Genomic DNA, 21,427 nt, shown 5'->3' on the forward strand with positions numbered 1-21,427 from the left:
AAGGTGGGAATTTAAGGAGATGGGACCTGGATAAACTGGCTAAACCAGATGTTGTACAGAGTTTCAGGGAGAGCATAAGGGAACAATTGACAGGAATGGGGGAAAGAAATACAGTAGAACAAGAATGGGTAGCTCTGAGGGATGAAGTAGTGAAGGCAGCAGAGGATCAAGTAGGTAAAAAGGCGAGGGCTAGTAGAAATCCTTGGGTAACAGAAGAAATAATGAAATTAATTGATGAAAGGAGAAATTATAAAAATGCAGTAAATGAAACAGGCAAAAAGGAATACAAACATCTCAAAAGTGAAATCGACAGGAAGTGCAAAATTGCTAAGCAGGGATGGCTAGAGGACAAATGTAAGGATGTAGAAGCGAGTATCACTAGGGGTAAGATAGATACTGCCTACAGGAAAATTAAACAGACCTTTGGAGATAAGAGAACCACTTGCATGAACATCAAGAGCTCAGATGGAAACCCAGTTCTAACAAGGGAACCTTCCCATCGCACCCCCCTCAGATTTAGTTATAAGTTGGCATAGTGGATAGGGCTTCAAAAACTGAACAAAGATCAATCGAGAAAACAGGAAGAAGTTGTGTGGGACTATGAAAAAAATTAGTAAAATATACAAACTGAGTAGTCCATGCGCTAGATATACAACATCAAGGAAAATGTGAACTCAGGACCGCCGTGGTCCCGTGTTTAGCGTGAGTAGCTGCGGAACGAGAGGTCCTTGGACCTTCCCTCGACTGAAAATTTTACTTTCTTTATTTTCGCAAAGTTATGATCTGCCCGTTCGTTCATTGACTTCTCTGTTCACTATAATAAGTTTAGTGTCTGTGTTTTCCGACCGCACCGCAAATCCGTGCGATTAGTAGACGAAAGGACGTGCCTCTCCAATGGACACCGAAAATATTTGATCACAAGGTCATAGGTCAACCGATTCCTCCACAGGAAAACACGTCTGATACATTCTATACAACACTGGTGACGGCATGTGTGTCACATGACAGGAATGTGTTGTCGACCCACCTAACTTGTACACTTAGCGAATGGGTAAAAAGATTCTTCTACCTTGCCCGATTTAGGTTTTCTTGTGGATGTGATAATCACTCCCAAAAAAGTGTTTGTCACATAAACTGAAAATAAAAAATAAAATTTTCTCTCGAGGGAGGACTTAAACCTGGGATCTCTCGCACCGTAGCTGTTCTCGCTAACCAGGAGTCCACGGCGGTCCTTGACTCCCATTGTCCTTGATGTTGCCTATCTTCGCATGGACTACTCCGTATGTATATTTTATTAATTTTTTTTCATAGTTTCCCACAACTTCTTCCTGTTTTCTCGATTGATCTGTGTTCAGTTTTTCAAGGCCTATCCACTGTGCCAACTTATAACTAAATCTGAGGGGGGTGCGATGGAGAGGTTCCCTTGTAAGCGAAGAAGGAAAGCAGAAAGGTGGAAGGAGTATATAGACGATCTATACAAGGGCGATGTACTTGAGGACAATATTATGGAAATGGAAGAGGATGTAGATGAAGATGAAATGGGAGATACGATACTGCGTGAAGAGTTTGACAGAGCACTGAAAGACCTGAATCGAAACAAGGCCCCCGTAGTAGACAACATTCCATTAGAACTACTGACGGCCTTGGGAGAGCCAGTCCCGACAAAACTCTACCATCTGGTGAGCAAGATGTATGAAACAGGCGAAATACCCTTAGACTTCAAGAAGAATACGATTATTCCAATCCCAAAGAAAGCAGGTGTTGACAGATGTGAAAACTACCGAACTATCAGTTTAATAAGTCACAGCTGCAAAATACTAACACGAATTCTTTACAGACGAACGGAAAAACTAGTAGAATCCGACCTCGGGGAAGATCAGTTTGGATTCCGTAGAAATGTTGGAACACGTGAGGCAATACTGACCCTGCGACTTATCTTAGAAGCTAGATTAAGAAAAGGCAAACCTACGTTTCTTGCATTTATAGACTTAGAGAAAGCTTTTGACAATGTTGACTGGAATACTCTCTTTCAAATTCTGAAGGTGGCAGGGGTAAAATACAGAAAGCGAAAGGCTATTTACAATTTGTACAGAAACCAGATGGCAGTTATAAGAGTCGAGGGACAAGAAAGGGAAGCAGTGGTTGGGAAGGGAGTGAGACAGGCTTGTAGCCTCTCCCCGATGTTATTCAATTTGTATATTGAGCAAGCAGTAAAGGAAACAAAAGAAAAATTCTTAGTAAGTATTAAAATCCATGGAGAAGAAATAAAAACTTTAAGGTTCGCCGATGACATTGTAATTCTGTCAGAGATAGCAAAGGAGTTGGAAGAGCAGTTGAACGGAATGGACAGTGTCATGAAAGGAGAATATAAGATGAAACATCAACAAAAGCAAAACGAGGATAATGGAATGTAGTCGAATTATGTCGGGTAAGGCTGAGGGAATTAGATTAGGAAATGAGACACTTGAAGTAGTAAAGGAGTTTTCCTATTTGGGGAGCAAAATAACTCATGATGGTCGAAGTAGAGAGGATATAAAATGTAGACTGGCAATGGCAAGGAAATCGTTTCTGAAGAAGAGAAATTTGTTAACATCTAGTATAGATTTAAGTGTCAGGAAGTCATTTTCGAAAGTATTTGTATGGAGTGTAACCATGTATGGAAGTGAAACATGGACGATAAATAGTTTGCACAAGAAGAGAATAGAAGCTTTTGAAATGTGGTGCTACAGAAGAATGCTGAAGATTAGATGGGTAGATCACATAACTAATGAAGAAGTATTGAATAGAGTTGGGGAGAAGAGAAGTTTGTGGCACAACTTGACTAGAAAAAGGGATCGGTTGGCAGGACATGTTCTGAGGCATCAAGGGAAAGGGATCACCAATTTAGTATTGGAGGGCAGCGTGGAGGGTAAAAATCGTAGGTGGAGACCAAGAGATGAATACACTAAGCAGATTCAGAAGGATGTAGGTTGCCGTAGAGGATTTTTCAACTCCAAGACATGGCTATTGTGGCAGTCGAATTTTCATTCCCTTGCGAAAGCAGCTTCATCAGTAAAGAGACGACACATGTGGATGTCTGGGATGTTTCGAATTTGGTATAGATACCACTGGAAGAATTGTATGCGCTGTGGAAGGTGCCCAGCTGACGTATCTTGTACCTTCTGATATTTAAATGGATGCATGACCGTCTCATGCGGACGTTCTTTATTTTCTTCGACATTGATCATTTTCAGACGCAAGGTTGTCTTCATTCGTTGTAACAAAGCTTCCTCATCCTTAACTGGTCACACACTGCAGGATTTGGTCTTCATGGATCATATTTCACGAATACGATCATCAAGTCTTCCAAACGCGATGTTATTTGGTAATCTCTCCCACTGAAATTGTTACTCATATAGGCGCCTTGGTGTTCTACCGTGTCATCGTGACTCTCCATAAATGAGAAGCACGTCAGCAAACTCGATTAGAGTGTAATCGATCTTCAAGCACCCTTACGCATTGTAGAAATTTTCGTATTAACACAATATACGATAAACAACAACAATGTAATGTCTAGGGATGTGGAAACTGTTAATAGTGATGAAAACTTACTCTTCGTAGCAAAAAGATTGCAGCCATGTTGCAAATACAATTCCACTTCGAGTCTTGCATACAGAGAGGTCGAAACATATGTAAACGTTTACCTAACTGAAGGCGAGCGTCAATTCTTTCAATGGTCCCTTTCGGAGAAACAGTGTAGTTGCAACATTTGTGTCACATACTAAATGTTATTTTCATTTCCTCTAATAAATCTACAAATTTGATTACGTAGTTTTGTACTCACTCCCCTGTCTCTCCGACATTTTCGTAGGGCCTCTTGTTTCAGACTAATTTTTTAATTTATATGGAATTCGATACTACAAAAAAGCAAAAACGCTGAAAAACAGACAATAGTAAACACTCAGTACTGACGTTTCAGTTTCCATCTATTGTAACTGTTCTCCAATATTCTAAGAAACTTGTATAGACTGATGTTAGTGGATTGCTTTTTAAGTTATCGAATACAGATTATTTAAATTATTACCGTGTTTTACTCGTTTTAGATTAACGCGAAGGCGTGCAGCTGTTTGGTTTCACAAACATTTGCACGTGATTTAACAACGTTGTATGTGACGTGCGGTTTAATCGGCAGGTCGTTTAGGATTGCATTCATAAAGACGATAGAGGCGGTATTGTTTAATTTCAACCACATGCACAGTCACTGCCAATTATTCATTAAACCGCAGTATCGAGCGAAATTGTGTTGGGGTAAAATTCTAGCTACGTATTTACGAACGCCGTGTTTTAGTGGTGCGGTCACTGCAATTTTTGGCTTTTAATGCCCGCTTCGCCTGCTGTGGGCGAGTAATGTCAGGGATCTTTAGACAGGCTCACTAGGGACCTGCATATGATGACATGCCGACACACTATACAAGGTATCATTTTGCCATCGTGAGTTGTCCGATTGGCAACTGAATAGAGAAACACTAGATATATGCATGTTGGCTGTGGAAGCGCGTATCAGTATTAAGCATCTTACAGGAGTGCAGTAAATCTCACTCCATAAGGCGCCGTTTGAAACTTAAAGCGTCAGGTACCTCGTTGTGTTCTTCCAGAAGCAGTAGCAAGGTGATCGATCTGTGCTGTTACTCGTTTTAAACGCCAGAATTTATTTGTTCGGCGAAGCAGAAAATTGAAAGTGGCAGTCATCGGAAATCCAGTTCCACTGCTACCCCGTAAGCTAAATAAAGCCTTTCCGTGTTCATTAGTACTGGTGCGTTGACTATGCATGATTCGCATCTCCTCTAGCTACGGATTCTGCTGAATTCTTCGTTAGGGTATACGTCTTGTTGCGCTCTCTTCCAGTTCTACAACATGCCACCTTTAATACGATCGGAGGTCGCAACTCGAATCTTGAGCCAGGCAAGAGTTGTGGTCCAATGACGATGCCAGATTACAGCGTGACAGCTTGGGAGAGCTGATTGGTACCTATTACAGATATGTTTCACATACTTCTCTAAATAATATACTCCTTTTATTGGCAGCAGAACTATTTTACCGCACACTATCCCTTTCAATGTGTATGTGCATTACAAGTTCACTACACTGTTTACAGAACTATTAATATGTTTACCTGTGTGCTTAAAGCATAAACATCCCTCTTCGCAACGTGAATAAATTATACTATCCGCCGAAATCATCGGTAACAGGAAGGAACGGTATGCAAGCAGTGGGATACTCGTTCCATTTATATGACAAACACCTGCAGCTATTGCGGATAACGAGTTTGCAGCGTGAGATGTAGGTGACCCTTTTAATAAAGCCATTTTGCCCTAGTGCTGTATAACTGGCGCCACATTTTGTTTCTCTAGTATTTTTACCCCCAACTTTTGGTATGGTAAGGAAGCCAGAACAAGTTAGTTAGAATGTCTGTGTGATATCATACTGTAATAGAACTTTGTCAAATAGTAACTTGACAACTGTCCATCCAAAACACATTGAGATTTCACAAACGTCTGTCCTGTTGTACCAAATGTAAACAAACACGTAACTCAGATAGCATTCGTATGTCTACCGGTGCGTAGTGTTTGAGACCCATCGTCTTCTGTCCTGCTGTTGCAGTGATGAGACAAATTGATCGTGATGCTATTCAGTCTGTCAAAATATATACGACAGCCGAAAAAGTGTATACGGTTTTCGTTTATGGCGAATATCGGCGGAGTCTTAGAGCAACGATGCAGTTTTGTGCTGGAAGGTATACTGATCGTGAGAAACCGTCGTTATCTGTCCCTAAGAATATTGCAAGAAAATTAAAAGACCTGCAAGTATGAGAAGTAAGTATGCCAACGAATAAAAACAGTTACTAATACATGAAATGAAACTAACTTTTTACCAGCGTAACACACAAACCACTCGTGACCATGAGGCAGCTTGAATATGCGAGTGGGATCAGCCAAAGCAGTGTTCTGCGAATACAACACTCCAACAATTTTCATCATATTCACATTTTGGTCCATCAACAGCGTCAGGAGAATGACTGTCAAAAACTGTTACAGTTTGTGAATGTTGACTATGAAAACTGAAAAGAGTTACGGTGTATCTACGACAAATTTTGCTTGTATATGAAGCATCATTTACAGGCCATGGGAAAAGGGTTCAAGATCAACAACTTGAGCACTATATTTGACAGCCAAAATGATAAACACCTGCCGGCCGGGGTGGCCGAGCGGTTCTAGGCGATACAATCTGGAACCGCGCGACCTCTACGGTCGCAGGTTCGAATCCTGCCTCTGGCATGGGTGTGTGTGATGTCCTTAAGTTAGTTAGGTTTAAGTAGAGCTATGTTCTAGGAGACTGATGACGTCAGACGTTCAGTCCCATAGTGCTCAGAGCCATTTGAACCATTTTTGATAAACACCTGAACCGTACCTAAGTTATATGTTTGCTATCAACTGGTCCAGTTGGGTAGATGTTCGTGGTATAACTTTGCCAAAAGGCTGGGCGACTGTTATCGGCGTTATTATCTTGTTACTATTTGATCAAGTTCCAGACTGGGTACACCATGTCATCGATGATGAGTTGGGTTGAGGGGACCGTCTGTTCGAAAGCATCTGGACATTAATTCGGAGTGTGTCTTCCTTTCGCTTTTGAGACGGCTTGAACTAGGTCGGAGGTGCCTGAATGACTGTGCTGGAACGCCATCCAGTTTTTCATCAAGAGCCGAAACCAAAGAAGGCAGAGATGTTGGACGCTGTGGTCTGAATAAAAGTCGTCTTTCGAGCTCCTTCCAAAAGAGTTCCCTTAGGTACAGGAGAGGATTGTGGGCAGGTCAAACCATTTCAGGAATATTACTGCCACATATCATTGGCTCACAGACACTGGTTTACGACAGGGTGGATTGTCATGCCAATATAGTCATCGTCTTCGAACTATTTCCATTTGATACCGCATTTAGTGTTTTCGTAAGTTTTCGTAAACCCAATAAGGGGGGCACATCAGAACAATGAAAAACTCCACCATACCATAACACCACCTCCTTTGTACTTGATGTTGGCGTCACGTACGATGGCAGGTAACCACCTCCAGGCATTTGGCACAACCCAAAACCTTCCATCCAATTGCTATAAAGTAGAGTTTTCACTCGTTTACATGCATCCATCGTCCTTTGATGTCACTCTTTACATCACCGCAGTCGTCGCTAAGGTGCTTAGCTATTCTATTCCAATATTTTTAACTCCCGACGCACAGTAATTTTGCTTGCTGGACTACTGGTGAACTGTGGAACTCAAGTGAGATTCCTTTCACTGACAGTTGCGAGTTTTTACAACCACCCATCTCAGTTTTCACTGTTCCCGTCCGTCAGCACATGTCGTATGGCTGGTCTTGGTATAGCAGTAATTGTTCCTCCGCGATTCCACTTCACAATCGCACTATTCGACATCGACTTGGGCCGCTTTAGAAGTGGTAAAATGCCCTGATGGATTTGTTATTCTGGTGACATCCAATACCTAGTTCACGTTCGAAATCACCGAGCTCTCCTGATCGACCCATTGTGCTGTTACTGCTTTTCTACCGCCACCACAAGCCCTTTTCAGTACAACGGACGAAAAACCTGTATGAAAAGTATTTCCGTGCGCATAGAATTCGCACAGTTGTCCGATATAAGCGCACTTCGATGTAGCTACTCGTTCTTAACAGCCTTAGCACCATTGCAGACTTTAAGGAGACGCACTTCTACGTAACCAAAATGGGAGTGAGGGGAACAGTGTGATGAGTAGTTAATGAATTCAAAAGCAAAAGTGTGTCTACAGATCCGACAAAAGGCGTAGGAAACGTATATCTTACGTGAAGTCAGAAGTTGAATGAATGACATCAGAGCCCAAATCAAAGCCAAAATGACAGATTTTGAGTCAAGTGACCGAGCAAATGAATATCAGTTTTCTCAGCTAAACGTATTCCTGTACGATTATACACTGATTAGTAGGAAGAACCTCCTGGTAGCAGTTTATCGTTGGTCGCTAGGACAATAACTCCCTCTGTTCATCCACAAGACGCAGAAGGTAGAAGATACTGGCTCTCAGATTACAACCTTGTTTCCAGAACGAGATTTTCGCTCTGCAGAGGAGTGTACGTTCATATGAAACTTCGAGGCAGATTAAAACTGTGTGCCGGACCGAGACTCGAACTCGGGACCTTTTCCTTTCGCGGGCAAGTGCTTGCCGCGAAAGGCAAAGGTCCCGAGTTCGAGTCTCGGTCCGGCACACAGTTTTAATCTGCCAGGCAGTTTTAGAGCCTTGTTCTTTGTTTTGCGTAAGTCATTCCATACAGGTGTGTACTGTCGCATAGTCACAGGCCTGCAGGACGTGGAACAAGTTTCGTGACTTAGTATACGACTTAACAGCAAATAGAAGCCAACGGCGAGGAATAATCAGAAATACCGTAACCTAAGAAAATTTTGCAGGAATTTTAATGGTTAACCGTATGATGGATGATGCTGGAAGTTTCATGAAGCTCTTTGTGTATATGGGGAAGTCGAAACTCGAAAACACAGTAGTGAAATGAAGAATTCATAGAATCTACGCTTGGTGGTGAAGTAAACGTCCGATGACCCGCCCCCCTCCCCCCCCCCCCCAAAAAAAAGTAACTCGCACAAGCAAGTGGATAAACCAGTTATTGTTTGATTACACGTTACGAGACTGGTGATGTGGTGGTCAGTCGTAGAAAAGGCAGAAACCAATTTGAGATGCACTGGAAAATTCTTGGTACTTGAGAGAGATATCTTGACATCTCAGAGAACTCTCATTCGATAATATTCATTAGTATTCCTCGCCAGTCTGTGGCTCTTATAGTCGCGTTTAATAGACACTGTTTTCTTTTGGTCATCAGTCTACTGACTGCATTAAAGACACGTTACGTGTATCCGCAGGACATGTGGCCTGTATTTGAAGAAGTGTCATGATGATCTCTCCATTGGCAAAAGATTCCGGAATAGTCCCCCATTCGGATCTCCGGGAGGGCACTGCCAAGGGGGAGGTTACCATGAGAAAAAGGTTGAATAATCAACGAAGGGATAACGAGTCGGGGCGTGGAATGTCAGAAGCTTGAACGTGGTAGGGAAACTATAAAACCTAAAAAGGGAAGTACAAAGGCTCAATCTAGATATAGTAGTCGTCAGTGAAGTGAAGTGGAAGGAAGACAAGGGTTTCTGGTCAGATGAGTATCGGGTAATATCAACAGCAGCAGAAAATGTTATAACAGGTGTAGGATTCGTTATGAATAGGAAGGTAGGGCAGAGAGTGTGTTACTGTGAACAGTTCAGTGACCGGGTTGTTCTAATCAGAATCGACAGCAGACCAACGCCGACAACGATAGTTCAGATATACATGCCGACGTCGCAATCTGAAGATGAACAGATAGAGAAAGTGTATGAGGATATTGAAAGGGTAATGCAGTATGTAAAAGGGGACGAAAATCTAATAGTCATGGGCGACTGGAATGCAGTTGTAGGGGAAGGAGTAGAAGAAAAGGTTACAGGAGAATATGGGCTTGGGACAAGGAATGAAAGAGGAGAAAGACTAATTGAGTTCTGTAACAAGTTTCAGCTAGTAATAGCGAATTCCCTGTTCAAGAATCACAAGAGGAGGAGGTATACTTGGAAAAGGCCGGGAGATACGGGAAGATTTCAATTAGATTACATCATGGTCAGACAGAGATTCCGAAATCAGATACTGGATTGTAAGGCGTACCCAGGAGCAGATATAGACTCAGATCACAATATAGTAGTGATGAAGAGTAGGCTGAAGTTCAAGACATTAGTCAGGAAGAATCAATACGCAAAGAAGTGGGATACGGAAGTACTAAGGAATGACGAGATACGTTTGAAGTTCTCTAACGCTATAGATACAGCAATAAGGAATAGCGCAGTAGGCAGTACAGTTGAAGAGGAATGGACATCTCTAAAAAGGGCCATCACAGAAGCTGGGAAGGAAAACATAGGTACAAAGAAGGTAGCTGCGAAGAAACCGTGGGTAACAGAAGAAATACTTCAGTTGATTGATGAAAGGAGGAAGTACAAACATGTTCCGGGAAAATCAGGAATACAGAAATACAAGTCGCTGAGGAATGAAATAAATAGGAAGTGCAGGGAAGCTAAGACGAAATGGCTGCAGGAAAAATGTGAAGACATCGAAAAAGATATGAATGTCGGAAGGACAGACTCAGCATACAGGAAAGTCAAAACAACCTTTGGCGACATTAAAAGCAACGGTGGTAACATTAAGAGTGCAACGGGAATTCCACTGTTAAATGCAGAGGAGAGAGCAGATAGGTGGAAAGAATACATTGAAAGCCTCTATGAGGGTGAAGATTTGTCTGATGTGATAGAAGAAGAAACAGGAGTCGATTTAGAAGAGATAGGGGATCCAGTATTGCAATCGGAATTTAAAAGAGCTTTGGAGGACTTACGGTCAATTAAGGCAGAAGGGATAGATAACATTCCATCAGAATTTCTAAAATCATTGGGGGAAGTGGCAACAAAACGACTATTCACGTTGGTGTGTAGAATATATGAGTCTGGCGATATACCATCTGACTTTCGGAAAAGCATCATCCACACAATTCCGAAGACGGCAAGAGCTGACAAGTGCGAGAATTATCGCACAATCAGCTTAACAGCTCATGCATCGAAGCTGCTTACAAGAATAATATACAGAAGAATGGAAAAGAAAATTGAGAATGCGCTAGGTGACGATCAGTTTGGCTTTAGGAAAAGTAAAGGGACCAGAGAGGCAATTCTGACGTTACGGCTAATACTGGAAGCAAGGCTAAAGAGAAATCAAGACACTTTCACAGGATTTGTCGACCTGGAAAAAGCGTTCGACAGTATAAAATGGTGCAAGCTGTTCGAGATTCTGAAAAAAGTAGGGGTAAGCTATAGGGAGAGACGGGTCATATACAATATGTACAATCACCAAGAGGGAATAATAAGAGTGGACGATCAAGAGCGAAGTGCTCGTATTAAGAAGGGTGTAAGACAAGGCTGTAGCCTTTCGCCCCTACTCTTCAATCTGTACATCGAGGAAGCAATGAGGAAAATAAAAGAAAGGTTCAGGAGTGGAATTAAAATACAAAGTGAAAGGATATCAATGATACGATTCGCTGATGACATTGCTATCCTGAGTGAAAGTGAAGAAGAATTAAATGATCTGCTGAACGGAATGAATATTCTAATGAGTACACTGTATGGTTTGAGAGTAAATCGGAGAAAGACGAAGGTAATGAGAAGTAGTAGAAATGAGAACAGCGAGAAACTTAACATCAGGATTGATGGTCACGAAGTCAATGAAGTTAAAGAATTCTGCTACCTAGGCAGTAAAATAACCAATGACGGACGGAGCAAGGAGGACATCAAAAGCAGACTCGCTATGGCAAAAAAAGCATTTCCGGCCAAGAGAAGTCTACTAATATCAAATACCGGCCTTAATTTGAGGACGAAATTTCTGAGGATGTACGTCTGGAGTACAGCATTGTATGGTAGTGAAACATGGACTGTGGGAAAACCGGAACAGAAGAGACACTGTACAGAATGTCTAAAATGGAGTAGCGCGTTTCGTCACAGTAACGCTAATCAAACAAGTGGCAGGTGCCAGAGGACAGACGTTGTGCATCAGTGGCAACTTTCTGATGAAATTCTTAGTCCCAGGAAGAGTTAAATAACATATACCTTCGCCAAAATTCATCCGTCGAAATGACAACTAAGATAAAATCAGAGATACATAGTAGGACGTACTGTTAGTAATTCTGCCCAAGTACCATTGGCTAATGGTATAGTGATCGTGGAAATGGACAGCAGTACACACATTCACAATACCCTGTAAGCTAGTTTGCACTTTGTAAGCTTAGATGTGGACTTACTGCACTTACGTTGGTGAATGGATTCTTTCAAATATCTTGTTAAATTTCGAAAAATGTAGTTATCTCCATAACGTTCGTCGATTCATACCTACGGTATAAATATGAGAAAACAAATGTATTGTTTTCTTTATCCTTGAATGATTAGGCATTCTTCAAGTTTTACATTACTCTCACTATGACGCAAATATTTTAAGAGGCAAAAATTGTTGTACGAAAGGAAACATATAAAAATAGTTACATCAGGAAATGTGAAAACAGTACTTATTGCGATAGCAGTAAGATAAAAAAATTTCGTATTTGTTTCTAGAATAATACAGATAAATTACAAACAGCTAGACTGGAAATATGGGCCGTGGCGGAAAAAAGTATTTGAGAGAAGAGACGGAAGAGGGAGAGCGCAAATAATTATCAGTGGGGTAATGTAATGAGGAGAAAGAAACAATGTGAATGATGCGAAAAGAATTAAATGTAATGAACAGATGAATCATTGGTTGACGGAGGTAAATATTCATTACCTAAGTTTTGAGGGAAATGCTATGAGGGTGGTAAATGAAGTGCATTAGATGTCTTATAGCTGGTACCTCACCGTTCGCAAATATCTGAAAACCGCTACAGTTTACTGCCATTAGCTGATAATAAATACGTCCTTATTACAGCCAGTTTCATTCCTCAGATCATCATCAGGTATCCTACTTACCAAAGGAGACAATCCAAAAGATGCATGTCATCTTTGACTGCCAGTATAACGCGATCTGGTGTTGTACGTAATCACACAAACTTATTTAAAATCACAGCACACACTCACATTCAGCAAAATGCTATCTGGTATAGATGCTACTATTAATCTTCTCATGCCGCTATGTCTGAAAGTGACGTCTCGTTATCCCAGTTTCTATGAGTATGCACATCATATAGCTTTATATTGACATTTAAATAAGACATGCGTTTCATGTATTCTCTCCTTTTTTATACAGGACGACTGAAACTGTAGTTAATAACGAAGTACTTAGTGTGAGCTCTTGGCAGTAAATTATGACGTTTTCTAAGTGTGTACAGTATTGTTGAGTTCCTCGTTCCAGAAGCGCACTCCCGGGATGGAGACAGTTTGAAAACATTTTTATTTAATTTTCCGTCTGTTTGATGTGTCACATTACCAGCTCAGTATCTGAAAATTACGAGCTAAGATGACTGCTTCCAAAGTTGTCACCATGTTGGTAACATAGTCTCAGTCTCCCATGTTTTCCCCTATCACCAGTCTCACACTAAATAGCTTTAAATTTTTTTAGCCTCTTGTTTTTGTTTTAAATGAGATCACAAATGTTTGGTGGTCACATACTTTTCTGGTCACAGCCATTCTAACGTCGCATGAGAAATACTGAAGTGGACAAACAAATGTACGTTACAGACGTAATTGAAACACCGGTATTCGCACTCTGGATATGGAAATACTAATGTATGAATAAATACGCTTGAAATTCTCTAAGGCTATAGTTAATGCGATAATGAACCTCAGTAGGCAGTTCTCTGAAAACGCATTCACAGAAGTTGGAAAGAAAAATGCAGGCAGAAAGAAGGAACTGCAATGAAACCATGGATAACAGAAGAAATACTTCATTTGATAGATAAAATAAGTACAAAAATGTTCAAATAAATTCGGGAATACAGAAACCCAAGTCACTTGGGAATAATATAAATAGGGAGTGCAGGCAAGCTAAGACGAAATGGGTACATAAAAATGGGGTGAAATCTGAAAAGAAATCATTGTCGGAAGGACTGACTCAGCATAGAGAAAAGTCAAAACGACCTTCTTTGAAATTAAAAGCAAGAGTCGTGACATTAAGAGTGCAACGGGAATGCCACAGTTCAATGTAAAGGAGAAGCGGATAGGTGGAAAGAGTACATTGAAGGCCTCTATGACGGGTAAGACTTGTCTTGTCTAATGACGTGAAGAGACAGGCGACGGTACAGAAGAGATACGGATCAGGTATTAGAATCAGAATTTAAGAGAGCTTTAGATGACTCAAGATCGAATAGGCCAGAAGAGATAGAGAACATTCCATCAGAATCTCTGAAATCATTGGGGGAAGTGGCTACTAAACGACTATTTACGTAGGTATGTAGTATGAGTGAATCTGGCGATATAGCATCCGATTTTCTGAAAATCGTCATTTGCACAATTCCGAAGATTGTAAGAGCCGACAAGTGCGAGAAGTATCGCACAATAAGCTTAACAGCTCATGCCTGCAAGGTGCGGACAAGAATGATATACAGAAGAATGTAAAAGAAAATTGTTGGTGTGTTAGATGACGATCAGTTTGTCATTATGAAAGGTAATGTCACCAGAGAGGCAGTTGTGACGTTGCGGTTAGTAATGGAAGCAAAACTAAAGTAGAATAAAGACACGTTCATAGGGTTTTGTCGGGCTGGAAAAGCTTCTCCGAAATTCTGTGGAAAACAGGGCGAAGTCCTAGGGAAATAAGGGAACATACAAGATATATATGAGCCAAGAGCGGAAGACAAAGAACAAAGTGCTCGGATTAAAAATTATCGGTCAGGGATGTAGTATTTCACTGCTACTCTTCACTCTATCTATCGAAGAAGCAAATACAAAAATAAAAGAAAGATTCAAGAAAAAAATAAAAATTTAAAGGTAAATGTAAAAAATTCTTTGAAGCCAAATGCAATGAAATTAAAATTGAAGGTGAAGGGATATCAATGATAAGATTCGCTAATGATGTTGCTCTTGTTAGTGGAAGTGAAGAAGAGTTACAGGATCTGTTGAAAGGAATAGCATTTTAACTATTTTTGTAATAACGTATTTTCAAACCATGAAATTTGAAAAGCACGAAACTTGGTAACCTTAAAACGATTAAGGAACTTGACAATGCCCCTTTTGAACCCTGATATGTCATCTCTGAAATCGACAACAGACTATATTACCTTGGTGTACCATACAATTTTGACATTTTTAAATTGTATAAAGACAGTAAACTGAGACAGCATGTCTTTCATTCAAAGCTTACAAGTTGTGGTTCTAAGGGAAAGCATTGGAATGAAACTGTAAACAAGAGCGTTACTGTACTTCCATCTGTAAACTAAAATACACTCCTGCAAATGGAAAAAAGAACACATTGACACCGGTGTGTCAGACCCACCATACTTGCTCCGGACACTGCGAGAGGGCTGTACAAGCAATGATCACACGCACGGCACAGCGGACACACCAGGAACCGCGGTGTTGGCCGTCGAATGGCGCTAGCTGCGCACCATTTGTGCACCGCCGCCGTCAGTGTCAGCCAGTTTGCCGTGGCATACGGAGCTCCATCGCAGTCTTTAACACTGGTAGCATGCCGCGACAGCGTGGACGTGAACCGTATGTGCAGTTGACGGACTTTGAGCGAGGGCGTATAGTGGGCATGCGGGAGGCCAGGTGGACGTACCGCCGAATTGCTCAACACGTGGGGCGTGAGGTCTCCACAGTACATCGATGTTGTCGCCAGTGGTCGGCGGAAGGTGCACGTGCCCGTCGACCTGGGACCGGACCGCAGCGACGCACGGATGCACGGCAAGACCGTAGGATCCTACGCAGTGCCGTAGGGGACCACACCGCCACTTCCCAGCAAATTAGGGACACTGTTGCTCCTGGGGTATCGGCGAGGACCATTCGCAACCGTCTCCATGAAGCTGAGCTACGGTCCCGCACACCGTTAGGCCGTCTTCCGCTCACGCCCCAACATCGTGCAGCCCACCTCCAGTGGTGTCGCGACAGGCGAGAATGGAGGGACGAATGGAGACGTGTCGTCTTCAGCGATGAGAGTCGCTTCTGCCTTGGTGCCAATGATGGTCGTATGCGTGTTTGGCGCCGTGCAGGTGAGCGCCACAATCAGGACTGCATACGACCGAGGCACACAGGGCCAACACCCGGCATCATGGTGTGGGGAGCGATCTCCTACACTGGCCGTACACCACTGGTGATCGTCTAGGGGACACTGAATAGTGCACGGTACATCCAAACCGTCATCGAACCCATCGTTCTACCATTCCTAGACCGGCAAGGGAACTTGCTGTTCCAACAGGACAATGCCCGTCCGCATGTATCCCGTGCCACCCAACGTGCTCTAGAAGGTGTAAGTCAACTACCCTGGCCAGCAAGATCTCCGGATCTGTCCCCCATTGAGCATGTTTGGGACTGGATGAAGCGTCGTCTCACGCGGTTTGCCCGTCCAGCACGAACGCTGGTCCAACTGAGGCGCCAAGTGGAAATGGCATGGCAAGCCGTTCCACAGGACTACATCCAGCATCTCTACGATCGTCTCCATGGGAGAATAGCAGCCTGCATTGCTGCGAAGGGTGGATATACACTGTACTAGTGCCGACATTGTGCATGCTCTGTTGCCTGTGTCTATGTGCCTGTGGTTCTGTCAGTGTGATCATGTGATGTATCTGGCCCCAGGAATGTGTCAATAAAGTTTCCCCTTCCTGGGACAATGAATTCACGGTGTTCTTATTTCAATTTCCAGGAGTGTATATTTGAAACGCCGTCACAATTAAGGCAATAAATATTGTATCTAATGTTGACGTGCAGCTTTCAATTGCAATCTGTATTGTGTGAAGGTGGACTGATAGGATTGGAAGTAAATCGTGCAATCGGTAATGAAGAAAGGAACTTTCTCAGCTACTGAACACAGAGCTCCTAACGGAATTGTTTAAGACATTATTTCGATACGGGTTAACAGAACTTATTTTTGAGACAATTTTGAATTTTTTCATGCGATTTACCTCTTCAGTCCATTCAGATAAGATAGTCGCATATTTTTTCATTTAATTCTTCGTTAATATGAATGTATGCCAATACTTCATGGGATGACTGTTAGGGTACTCTGTTCTAGAAGGCGCGTTATGACGCCACAGTGCAGATAAACAGAGGCAGGATGGGGAGGATAAGCACATGCTCAAGACGATGGCTGTCGGCATTTTCCGCCGATAATTGCCTCCTGGGAGTGAACAATGGCGGCTCGTTGCCTTATTACGGTTTAAGGCCCCTGCGCGGCTGTGGGCCCCAGGGCTTCAACTCCTCTCCGTGCCGCCCAAGAGCTGGCCTTCCCAGCTTAAAGTGGACTAACTACTCACAGGGATGAGAGAAACACACTGCAAGCGTAAATGTTTCAGTACAAGAGAAATAGAAAGGGACTTATAAAACGCCATAGTTTCCTGATGAGCAACTTCAATCTACCACTATAAGCTTGGAAATAAGTGGATTTATTAACTGCATGAACCAAGCTAATAGCGTCGCAAACGACAAAAACAAATTAAAAAATGCAAAATTAAATCATAATGTGAGAATATCACTGCACAAGGTGTATGCAGTGTTTATTATTGTTATCACATGTTTTTGCCCCTAAGATAGTGTTTGAATTTGAACGTTACATGATTAGTCAATTTATTGTTGTTCCTTTCTTCTTTTTCTCTTCCAAAAATCTCTTTTTTCTTTGACTGTGTTCTTGTTTACTTTGTTCTTTCCAGTTTTTCCAGTATTACTCTTTTGTTTTATACGGATATTGCATGCATAATTTTTTTCTAAATTTGTCTCATTTATCATTTCCCTGTTGATTTGTGATTATTTTAGGTCGTCTATATCTCAAATGAAATTTTTTTCCCTTAGACTTTTAGTCGTCGTTTCCTGATCGTGCCTGTTACTCTGCCTATGTGTTCGTGTAATTCTTTCTGTGTATTGTTGCAAATTTTTGCTGATGATATTTAGTTCTGTTTCTTTATTTCTTTCTTTCTTACTGTCTCTGTAGTACCTGATGCTCCGATTATGGTCTTTCTTGACGTGTAGAGCACTTTTTAAAGTACAGCTGCTTTGTTGTAAATCTGTGTTCTATTACACAACAATGGCGTGTCGTGATCTGTTTCTTTTAGTGTGTGCGTCCACGTTAGTTGGTCCCTTTCAGAAGTTTTTCTGTTCCTTCTCTGTTGGATACATTGTCTGATTCTCGTATTTGTAACCATTTCCTCAGATATCTGAGTTTTTCCATTCTCTTAATCTTTCCGTATTTAATGCGCACAGCTTGTGTGTTCTTGTTATTTCTTTCTAAGTATTGAATTTTCTCATAGGAAATCAGTAAAGCTCTCCAGGGCGTTCCAGATACGTCTTCGGTAGTCATCGGGGCTCAGTTTTAAGCTGTAATGATCTCTGAAGGCCGTTCTAATACAGTCAATGAGGTTCCAGGCCGAAGACTTGCTAGGGGACGCTTTGGGTGGTGGTAGGATAGCAACCTGACTGTCTCCCGACGTACGGCAGGACAGCCAGGAATGATGGTCTGGTGTGCCACTTCTTTTCATAGCAGCATTCCTTTGGTTATCATCGGCGGGACCCTTACGGCCCAGCGGTATGTAAACGATATTCTACACCTCGTTTCGTCGTCCTTCATGGAAATCCATCCTGCGCTTACATCTCAGCGCACTACGGGAGTTCCTACTCCTTGTCTTCGTGCTTACCAAACCCTACCTTGGGCGCCAAGGTCGCCGGATCTCTCAACCTTGGGAACTTTTTGAGCATTGTGGGTAGTTACTAGAGGGAGCCGTGGACGGCAAAAACTATAGAGAAAGACAAAGAGTGGAATACATCTAGCAAATAACTGAGGACGTAAGTTGCAAGTGCTAGTCTGAGATGAAGATTTTGGCACAGGAGAGGAACTTGTGATGGACAGCATCAAACAGAAGACGGATGACTCAAAAAAAGAAAAGGGTACGACCCTAAAAAGGGCACTACCTTCCACCCGCCTCGGCATTTTGGCGATCTAACACTCCAATTCGACGGAATTTGGCATCTCCCACAGGAGGATGTCCAGCAACTCTATCAATCAATGCCAAGCTGAATAACTGCTTGCATCAGTCCAAGAGGTGGATGGTCTCAATTTGTGAAGCTCTTTCTACATCTACATCTACATTTATACTCCGCAAGCTATCCAACGGTGTGTGGCGGAGGGCACTTTACGTGCCACTGTCATTACCTCCCTTTTCTGTTCCAGTCACGTAAGGTTCGCGGGAAGAACGACTCTCTGAAAGCCTCCGTGCGCGCTCGAATCTCCCTAATTTTACATTCGTGATCTCCTCGGGAGGTATAAGTAGGGGGAAGCAATATATTCGATACCTCATCCAGAAACGCACCCTCTCGAAACCTGGCGAGCAAGCTAAACCGCGATGCAGAGCGCCTCTCTTGCAGAGTCTGCCACTTGAGTTTGCTAAACATCTGCGCAACGCTGTCACTGTTACCAGATAACCCTGTGACGAAACGCGCCGCTCTTCTTTGGATCTTCTCTATCTCCTCCGTCAACCCGATCTGGTACGGATCCCACACTGATGAGCAATACTCAAGTATAGGTCGAACGAGTGTTTTGTAAGCCACCTCCTTTGTTGATGGACTACATTTTCTAAGGACTCTCCCAATGAATCTCAGCCTGGTACCCGCCTCGCCAACAATTAATTTTATGTGATCGTTCCACTTCAAATCGTTCCGCACGCATACTCCCAGATATTTCACAGAAGTAACTGCTACCAGTGTTTGTTCCGCTATCAAATAATTATACAATAAAGGATCCTTCTTTCTATGTATTCGCAATACATTACGTTTGTCTATGTTAAGGATCAGTTGCCACTCCCTGCACTAAGTGGCTATCCGCTGGAGATCTTCCTGCAGTTCGCTACAATTTTCTAATGCTGCAACTTCTCTTTATACTACAGCATCATCCGCGAAAAGCCGCATGGAACTTCCGACACTATCTACTATCTCATTTATATATATTGCGAAAAGCAATGGTCCCATAACACTCCCCTGTGGCACGCCAGAGGTTACTTTAACATCTTTAGACGTCTCTCCATTGATAACAACATGCTGCGTTATGTTTACTAAAAACTCTTGAGTCCAGCCACACAGCTGGTCTGATATTCCGTAGGCTCTTACTTTGTTTATCGGGCGACAGTGCGGAACTGTATCGAACGCCTTCCGGAAGTCAAGGAAAATAGCATCTACCTGGGAGCCTGTATCTAATATTTTCTAGGTCTCATGAACAAATAAAGCGAGTTGGGTCTCACACGATCGCTGTTTCCGGAATCCATGTTGATTCCTACAGAGTAGATTCTGGGTTTCCAAAAACGACATGATACTCGAGCAAAAAACATGTTCTAAAATTCTACAACAGATCGACGTCAGAGATATAGGTCTATAGTTTTACGCATCTGCTCCACGACCCTTCTTGAAGACTGGGACTACCTGTGCTCTTTTCCAATCATTTGGATCCTTCCGTTCCTCTAGAGATTTGCGGTACACGGCTGTTAGACGGGGGGCAAGTTCTTTCGCGTACTCTGTGTAGAATCGAATTGGTATCCCGTCAGGTCCAGTGGACTTTCCTCTGTTGAGTGATTGCAGTTGCTTTTCTATTCCTTGGATACATATTTCGATGTCAGCCATTTGTTTGTGTATGCGAGGATTTAGAGAAGGAACTGCAGTGCGGTCTTCCTCTGTGAAACAGGTTTGGAAAAAGGTGTTTAGTATTTCAGCTTTACACGTGTCATCCTCTGTTTCAATGCCATCATCATCCCGGAGTATCTGGATATGCTGTTTCGAGGCACTTACTGATTTAACGTAAGACCAGAACTTCCTAGGATATCCTGTCAAGTCGGTACATAGAATTTTACTTTCGAATTCACTGAACGCTTCACGGATAGCCCTCCTTACGCTAACTTTGACATCGTTTAGCTTCTGTTTGTCTGAGAGATTTCGGCTGCGTTTAAACTTGGAGTGAAGCTCTCTTTGCTTTCGCAGTAGTTTCCTAACTTTGTTGTTGAACCACGGTGGTTTTTTCCCGTCCCTCACAGTTTTAATCGGCACGTACCTGTCTAAAACGCATTTTACGATTGCCTTGAACTTTTTCCATAAACACTCAACATTGTCAGTGTCGGAACAGGAATTTTCGTTTTGATCTGTTAGGTAGTCTGAAATCTGCCTTCTATTACTCTTGCTAAACAGATAAACCTTCCTCCCTTTTTTTTTATATTCCTATTAACTTCCATATTCAGGGATGCTGCAACGGCCTTATGATCACTGATTCCCTGCTCTGCACTTAGAGTCGAAAAGTTCGGGTCTGTTTGTTATCAGTAGGTCCAAGTGCGATCTCTTGAATAAATCATCAAATTTTTCTGAAATTATAATCACTTCTTTGTCTGTACATGTACCTCACGTCTACGGATTTCCGTCCCAATAAGGATAATTCCTTCGTGCTGTGTCGTTGCTATTTTTTTTCGGAGAGTAATATTTCTTTTCTATCTGCAAAGAGGCATTTTACTTAGTACGTTGCACAGAAACACACACACACGCAATCACTCACTCACAGTGTTTGTTTATGTAGAATCGCAAGATGGTATAGAGATATCGCGACAGTATACCATAGAGTAATATAGAGAGCTATTGTAATAATTTTAATTCCAAAGAAAG

Source organism: Schistocerca serialis, chromosome 2, assembly GCF_023864345.2.
Source record: "Schistocerca serialis cubense isolate TAMUIC-IGC-003099 chromosome 2, iqSchSeri2.2, whole genome shotgun sequence".
NCBI classification, from domain to species: Eukaryota; Metazoa; Arthropoda; class Insecta; order Orthoptera; family Acrididae; genus Schistocerca; species Schistocerca serialis.